Source organism: Procambarus clarkii, chromosome 52 (assembly GCF_040958095.1).
Source record: "Procambarus clarkii isolate CNS0578487 chromosome 52, FALCON_Pclarkii_2.0, whole genome shotgun sequence".
NCBI classification, from domain to species: Eukaryota; Metazoa; Arthropoda; class Malacostraca; order Decapoda; family Cambaridae; genus Procambarus; species Procambarus clarkii.
In genome coordinates, this window is record NC_091201.1 from 10678162 (window position 1) to 10684452 (window position 6291).

The following is a 6291-nucleotide window of genomic DNA, read 5'->3' on the forward strand; positions in this document are numbered from 1 at the left end:
TGAATCGATAATTGCAAATAAAATTCGTCTTCATCTTGAAAAACACAAATTAATAAACGAGTCACAACATGGTTTTACAAATGGCCGTTCATGTTTAACAAATTTGAAATGCTTTAATTAAATTAAAGCTATTTAATTAAATTAAAATTAAAATTTAATTAAATTAAATTTAATTTAATTAAATTTAAATTAAATTAATAGCTTTAATTTTGTTCTTGTATCTTCAGGACTTTAGAGAGAGACACCACCAATCATGTCCCAGTTCATTTACTCAGAAGCAGAGGAAAGTGAAGAAGAGCAAGAAGAATATGTAGAAAATGAAAGGAAAAAATTGAAAAAACTAAAAACAGTTATAGATGACTCTTCTGAAGAGGATGATGACGATGGTAAGTGATGCAAAAGTTCTCAATGCTGTTGTTGTTGTTATAGATTCAGATACTCGGAACAAGTTCTAAGTAGCACGGGCTATGGTGAGCCCATAACTTACCTAGCACAGAAGCGGGGCAAGTAGCACGGGCTATAGTGAGCCCGTAGTGGACTTTCCTGGCACAGGAGCGGTGCTGAATGTGAATGTGAACGTTCTCATTGATTTCAAGACTTTGTATATATACTATGAATTTGTTTCATCCATACCTAATGAGGTTCTAGAATTTCTACTCCTCAAACCCGGCCCGAGGCCATGATTGAATTTTGAGAGCTTGGTCCAACGGTCTGTTGCTTGGAGCGTACCACATATCCACCATAGTCCAACACTTCTTGAAGAAAACTATCTAGTTTTATCTTTAAAAAATATCCGTCAATATTATGGTTGTGAGGTTGTTGAACAACCGTGGACCTCTCATGTTTATTCAGTGGTTTCGGGTTATGCTTATGGCCCCCCCTGTTCTTCATTGGTTGTATTCTGCATTTTCTTCCATGTCGATTACTCCAGTATGTTGTCATTTACTGTGTAGATTTGGGACCTGGGCCTCCAGTATTTTCCACGTGTATATCATTTGATATCTCTCCTTTCTCTTTCTATCGAGTACATTTGGAAAGCATTAAGATCACTTTGTCAATGAATTATTAGGACGTAGTATCCCAATAATTTAGGTGCTTTATCGCGTTTCTTTATGCCGTATATGTTCTCTGAACTCCCTCTATTTCAGCAATCTGCTTTCAGCAATCTTAAATAATTTGATATAAATGTATGGATACACTTCATTGCTATTGTTAATGTTCTGATATATTTGTCATTTTTAACGAGACGTAGTTAAGAACAAAGGCAACTGCAGAAGGCCTATTGGCCCATACGAGGCAGCTCCTATCTATAACCACCCAATCCCACTCATTTATATGTCCAACCCGCGCTTGAAACAATCGAGGGACCCCACCTAGTTAAGAACAAAGGCAACTGCAGAAGGCCTATTGGCCCATACGAGGCAGCTTCTATCTATAACCACCCAAGCCCACTCATATACATGTCCATGAAGCAATCGAGGGACCCCAATTCCACCACATTATAAGAACATAAGAACATAAGAACAAAGGTAACTGCAGAAGGCCTATTGGCCCATACGAGGCAGCTCCTATTCTATAACCACCCAATCCCACTCATATACTTGTCCAACCCGTGCTTGAAACAATCGAGGGACCCCACCTCCACAATGTTACGCGGCAATTGGTTCCACAAATCAACAACCCTGTTACTGAACCAGTATTTACCCAAGTCTTTCCTAAATCTAAACTTATCCAATTTATATCCATTGTTTCGTGTTCTGTCCTGTGTTGATACTTTTAATACCCTATTAATATCCCCCTTGTTATGTCCATTCACCCACTTGTAAACCTCTGTCATGTCACCCCTAACTCTTCGCCTTTCTAGTGAATGCAACTTAAGCTTTGTTAATCTTTCTTCATATGAAAGATTTCTAATTTTGGGAATTAACTTAGTCATCCTACGCTGGACACGTTCAAGTGAATTTATATCCATTCTATAATATGGCGACCAAAACTGGACTGCATAATCTAAATGGGGCCTAACTAGAGCAAGATATAGCTTGAGAACCACACCAGGTGTCTTGTTACTAACGCTGCGATTAATAAATCCAAGTGTCCGATTTGCCTTATTACGAACATTTATGCATTGATCCTTTTGTTTTAAATTCTTACTAATCATAACTCCCAGATCCCTTTCGCAATCCGACTTCGCAATCACAACACCATCTAGCTCGTATCTTGTAACTCTATCATCATTACCTAACCTCAGAACTTTACATTTATCAGCATTAAACTGCATCTGCCAATCCTTTGACCATTTCAAAACCCTTTCTAGATCAACTTGAAGTGATAGTGAGTCCTCCTCCGAATTAATTTCCCTACCGATTTTCGTATCATCGGCAAATTTGCAAATGTTGCTACTCAAACCTGAATCTAAATCATTTATATATATTATAAACAACAGAGGTCCCAGGACAGAGCCTTGAGGCACTCCACTTACAACATTTTCCCACTCTGACTTGATTCCATTTATACTAACTCTCTGTTTCCTATGGTATAGCCATGCCCTAATCCAGCTTAATATAGCACCCCCAATACCATGAGACTCTATCTTTTTAATCAGTCTTTCATGTGGCACTGTATCAAAAGCTTTGCTAAAGTCAAGGTATACAACATCGCAATCCTTACCACTATCAACTGCCTCAACAATGCTAGAATAAAAAGATAACAAATTTGTTAAACATGAACGGCCATTTATAAAACCATGTTGCGACTCAATTATTAATTTATGTTTTTCAAGATGAAGACGAATTTTATTTGCTATTATAGATTCGAGTAACTTTCCCACAATAGACGTTAGGCTAATTGGTCGATAGTTAGACGCAAGTGATCTATCTCCTTTCTTAAAAACTGGTATCACATTAGCAACTTTCCAAAACTCTGGCACTCTGCCTGACTCTATTGATTTATTAAATATGGTAGACAGTGGGTCACAAAGCTCCTCTTTGCATTCTTTAAGCACCCTGGCAAACACTTCATCCGGCCCTGGGTTAATTATGCGGTAATTGGTTCCACAAATCAACAACCCTGTTACCGAACCAGTATTTACCCAAGTATTTTCTAAATCTAAATTTATCCAATATATACCCAATGTTTTGTGTTCTGTCTTGTGTTGCTACTTTTAATACCCTATTAATATATACTTTGTTGTGTCCATTCATCCACTTGTAAACCTCTATCATGTCACCCCCTAACTCTTCGCCTTTCCAGTGAATGCAATTTAAGCTTTGTTAATCTTTCTTCATATGAAAGATTTCTAATTTGGGGAATTAACTTAGTCATCCTACGCTGGACACGTTCAAGTGAATTTATATCCATTCTATAATACGGCGACCAAAACTAAACTGCATTATCTAAGTGGGGCCTAACCGGAGCAAGATATTGGTGAAGAACCACACCAGGTGTCTTGTTACTAAAGATTCGATTAATAAATCCCAATGTCCTATTTGCCTTATTACGAACATTCATGCATTTATACTTGTTTTAAATTTTTACTAATCATAACTCCCAGACCCCTTTCGCAATCCGACTTCACAATCTCAACACCATCAAGCTCGTATCTTGTAACACTACCATCATTCCCTAGACTCAGAACTTTATATTTATCAGCATCTGACAATCCTTTGACCATTTCAAAACCCTATTTAGATCAACTTGAAGTGATAGTGAGTCTTCTTCCGTATAAATTTCCCTACCTACCCTACCGATTTTTGTATCATCGGCAAATTTGCAGATGTTGCTACTCAAACCTTAATCTAAATCATTTGTATATATTATAAACATCAGAGGTCCCAGGACAGAGCCTTGAGGTACTCCACTAACAACATTATCCCACTCTGACACATTTATACTAACTCTGTTTCCTTTGGTATAGCCATGCCCTAATCCAACTTAATATAGCACCCCCAATACCATGAGCCTCTATCTTTTTAATCAGTCTTTCATGTGGCACTGTATCAAAAGCTTTGCTAAAGTCAAGGTACACAACATCACAGTCCTTACCACTATCAACTGCCTCAACTATGCTAGAATAAAAAGATAGCAAATTTGTTAAGCATGAACGGCCATTTATAAAAACATTTGCGACTCAATTATTAATTTATGTTTTTCAAGATGAAGACGAATTTTATTTGGATTATCGATTCGAGTAACTTTCCCACAATAGATGTTAGGCAAATTGGCCGATAGTTTGACGCAAGTGATCTATCTCCTTTCTTAAAAACTGGTATCACATTACCAACTTTCCATAACTCTGGCACTCTGCCTGACTCTATTGATTTATTAAATATGGGAGACAGTGGGTCGCAAAGCTCCTCTTTGCATTCTTTAAGCACCCTGGCAAACACTTCATCCTGCCCTGGGGATTTGTTTGGTTTGAGTTTTACTATTTGTTTAATTACAACCTCCCTGGTAACTGCTAAACTAGTCAACCTGTCTTCGTCCCCACCCACACAGACTTGTTCGGCTGAAGGCATATCGTCAAGTTCCTCATTAGTAAATACAGATATAAGATATTTATTAAAAATACTACGTTTTATACCTTAGTTGTTATTAAGTGTTGAAAATGAAACTAGGTGACTTGACATCAATCACAGTACTGTTAGTGGGCTCAGAAGCTTCTCAGTGCTTAGTTATTATACCATATGGCCTTGCTTCTGTGCTTCCAAGTTTTTATACAATAATGCCTTGCTTCTGTGCTTCCAAGTTATTATACCATAAAGCCTTGCTTCTGTGTTTCCAAGTTATTATATCATAAAGCCTTGCTTCTCTGCTTCCAAGTTATTATATCCTAAAGCCTTGCTTCTGTGCTTCCAAGTTATTATACCATAAAGCCTTTTGAAATATGCCAGACCTTCAAAACTTCAAGAAATGAAGGGAGTTGTCAGTTGTCAGAAATGTCAGTTGCTTAATTTAAAAACTGCAAAGGTGGTCGTTCTGGAGCCTGTTGAATTTTTGAACTATCTCATCAATATTTTAACTTGCTTAGCTAAATGAACTGTGGGGTTAATTCCTTAAGCCCATTATGTGTCTCTGTAACCTATATTATGGGGTGCATAATAAATGAACTAAACTAACTAAAACTAATAAGAACAATACAATAAGAGTAAAGAACTTTCATCGCATTCATCTCTGGTTATTTATTAATAGATGAAGAGAAAATTCGTGAAGAAAATAAAGACTTTATTAACGACGACGATGAAGAGGATGATGAAGGAGGTTCGGGGTCAGACAGTGAAAAGTATGGCAAACGAAAACGGCGGAAGGACGATGAAGATAAAACAAACTACCTCGATGATGATGATATTGAACTTATTGAGGAGAACACTGGTATGAAACTTGACAGAAAGGTTAGTTTTCTCCAATAATTATTGTAATATATATTTTGTTTATATTTATACAAGTTTCTGTACAGGATAGAAAAAGATAATTTGCATTTTTGTGTTATAAAGAATGAAAAGAACTTGAATTTCACACTGTTTAGATGAATTAGAAACAAAATTGGGAAACCATTATTGCTTCTGCTGGCATATATATAGAAGTAGAGAAATATAATTTAAGATTAATTTCGGATATATATCTAATATATTTAATATATTTATATTTCAATTATATAAAAGTGTATTTATATAATACACAGTATACAGTATTTTTCAGAGTGAATGTTTTAAAAATAAGTTTTGGACAATTATATAATTTTTATGGTAAAATTTTAGTCAAAATTTTTATTAAATTTTCCTAGAAATATATGCTGATTCCTATTATAGCAAAAACCAATTCTGCTGTCTTGTAAATTCAAGATTTTACTACATTTAAATAAATTTTAAAAAATGTATATTTTAAAAAGGGTTGACCAATATATAAAAAAAAGTTGTACTTTTAAACATTTGGCTGCTCCATAATATTGGGTGCCTCACTGACTTGGAGGTTGTGCTACAATGATAACCTAAGTAAGTCTCATAAGGTTATCTAAGAAATAACCAAACCCATGAATCATTTGAATGGTTTCGTGAGCGTGTAACATACTATATCTCTAAATAAGATACTAAATATACTAAGATACTAACATACTAAATAAGAACTATAATACTAGCATAGTACTATAGATTGTCTTCATGACAATTTTTTGTTTATGAATTAATGTATATATGTCTTGAATTTTTGTTTCACAGAGAAAGTATAAGCGTTTGAAGAGGATTGTGGATGAAGAATCTGACGTAGAAGAGGAAGATGTGCAGGGTCAGATTCGAAGAG

The 6291-nt window shown here is 35.5% G+C and overlaps 1 pseudogene; it reads left to right on the top strand.

Annotated features, from left to right (window-relative positions):
• The first annotated feature begins 253 nt into the window (after nucleotides 1-253).
• The window catches only part of LOC138352110 (transcription elongation factor SPT6-like), a 28456-nt pseudogene continuing 22418 nt past the window's right edge, over nucleotides 254-6291 (top strand).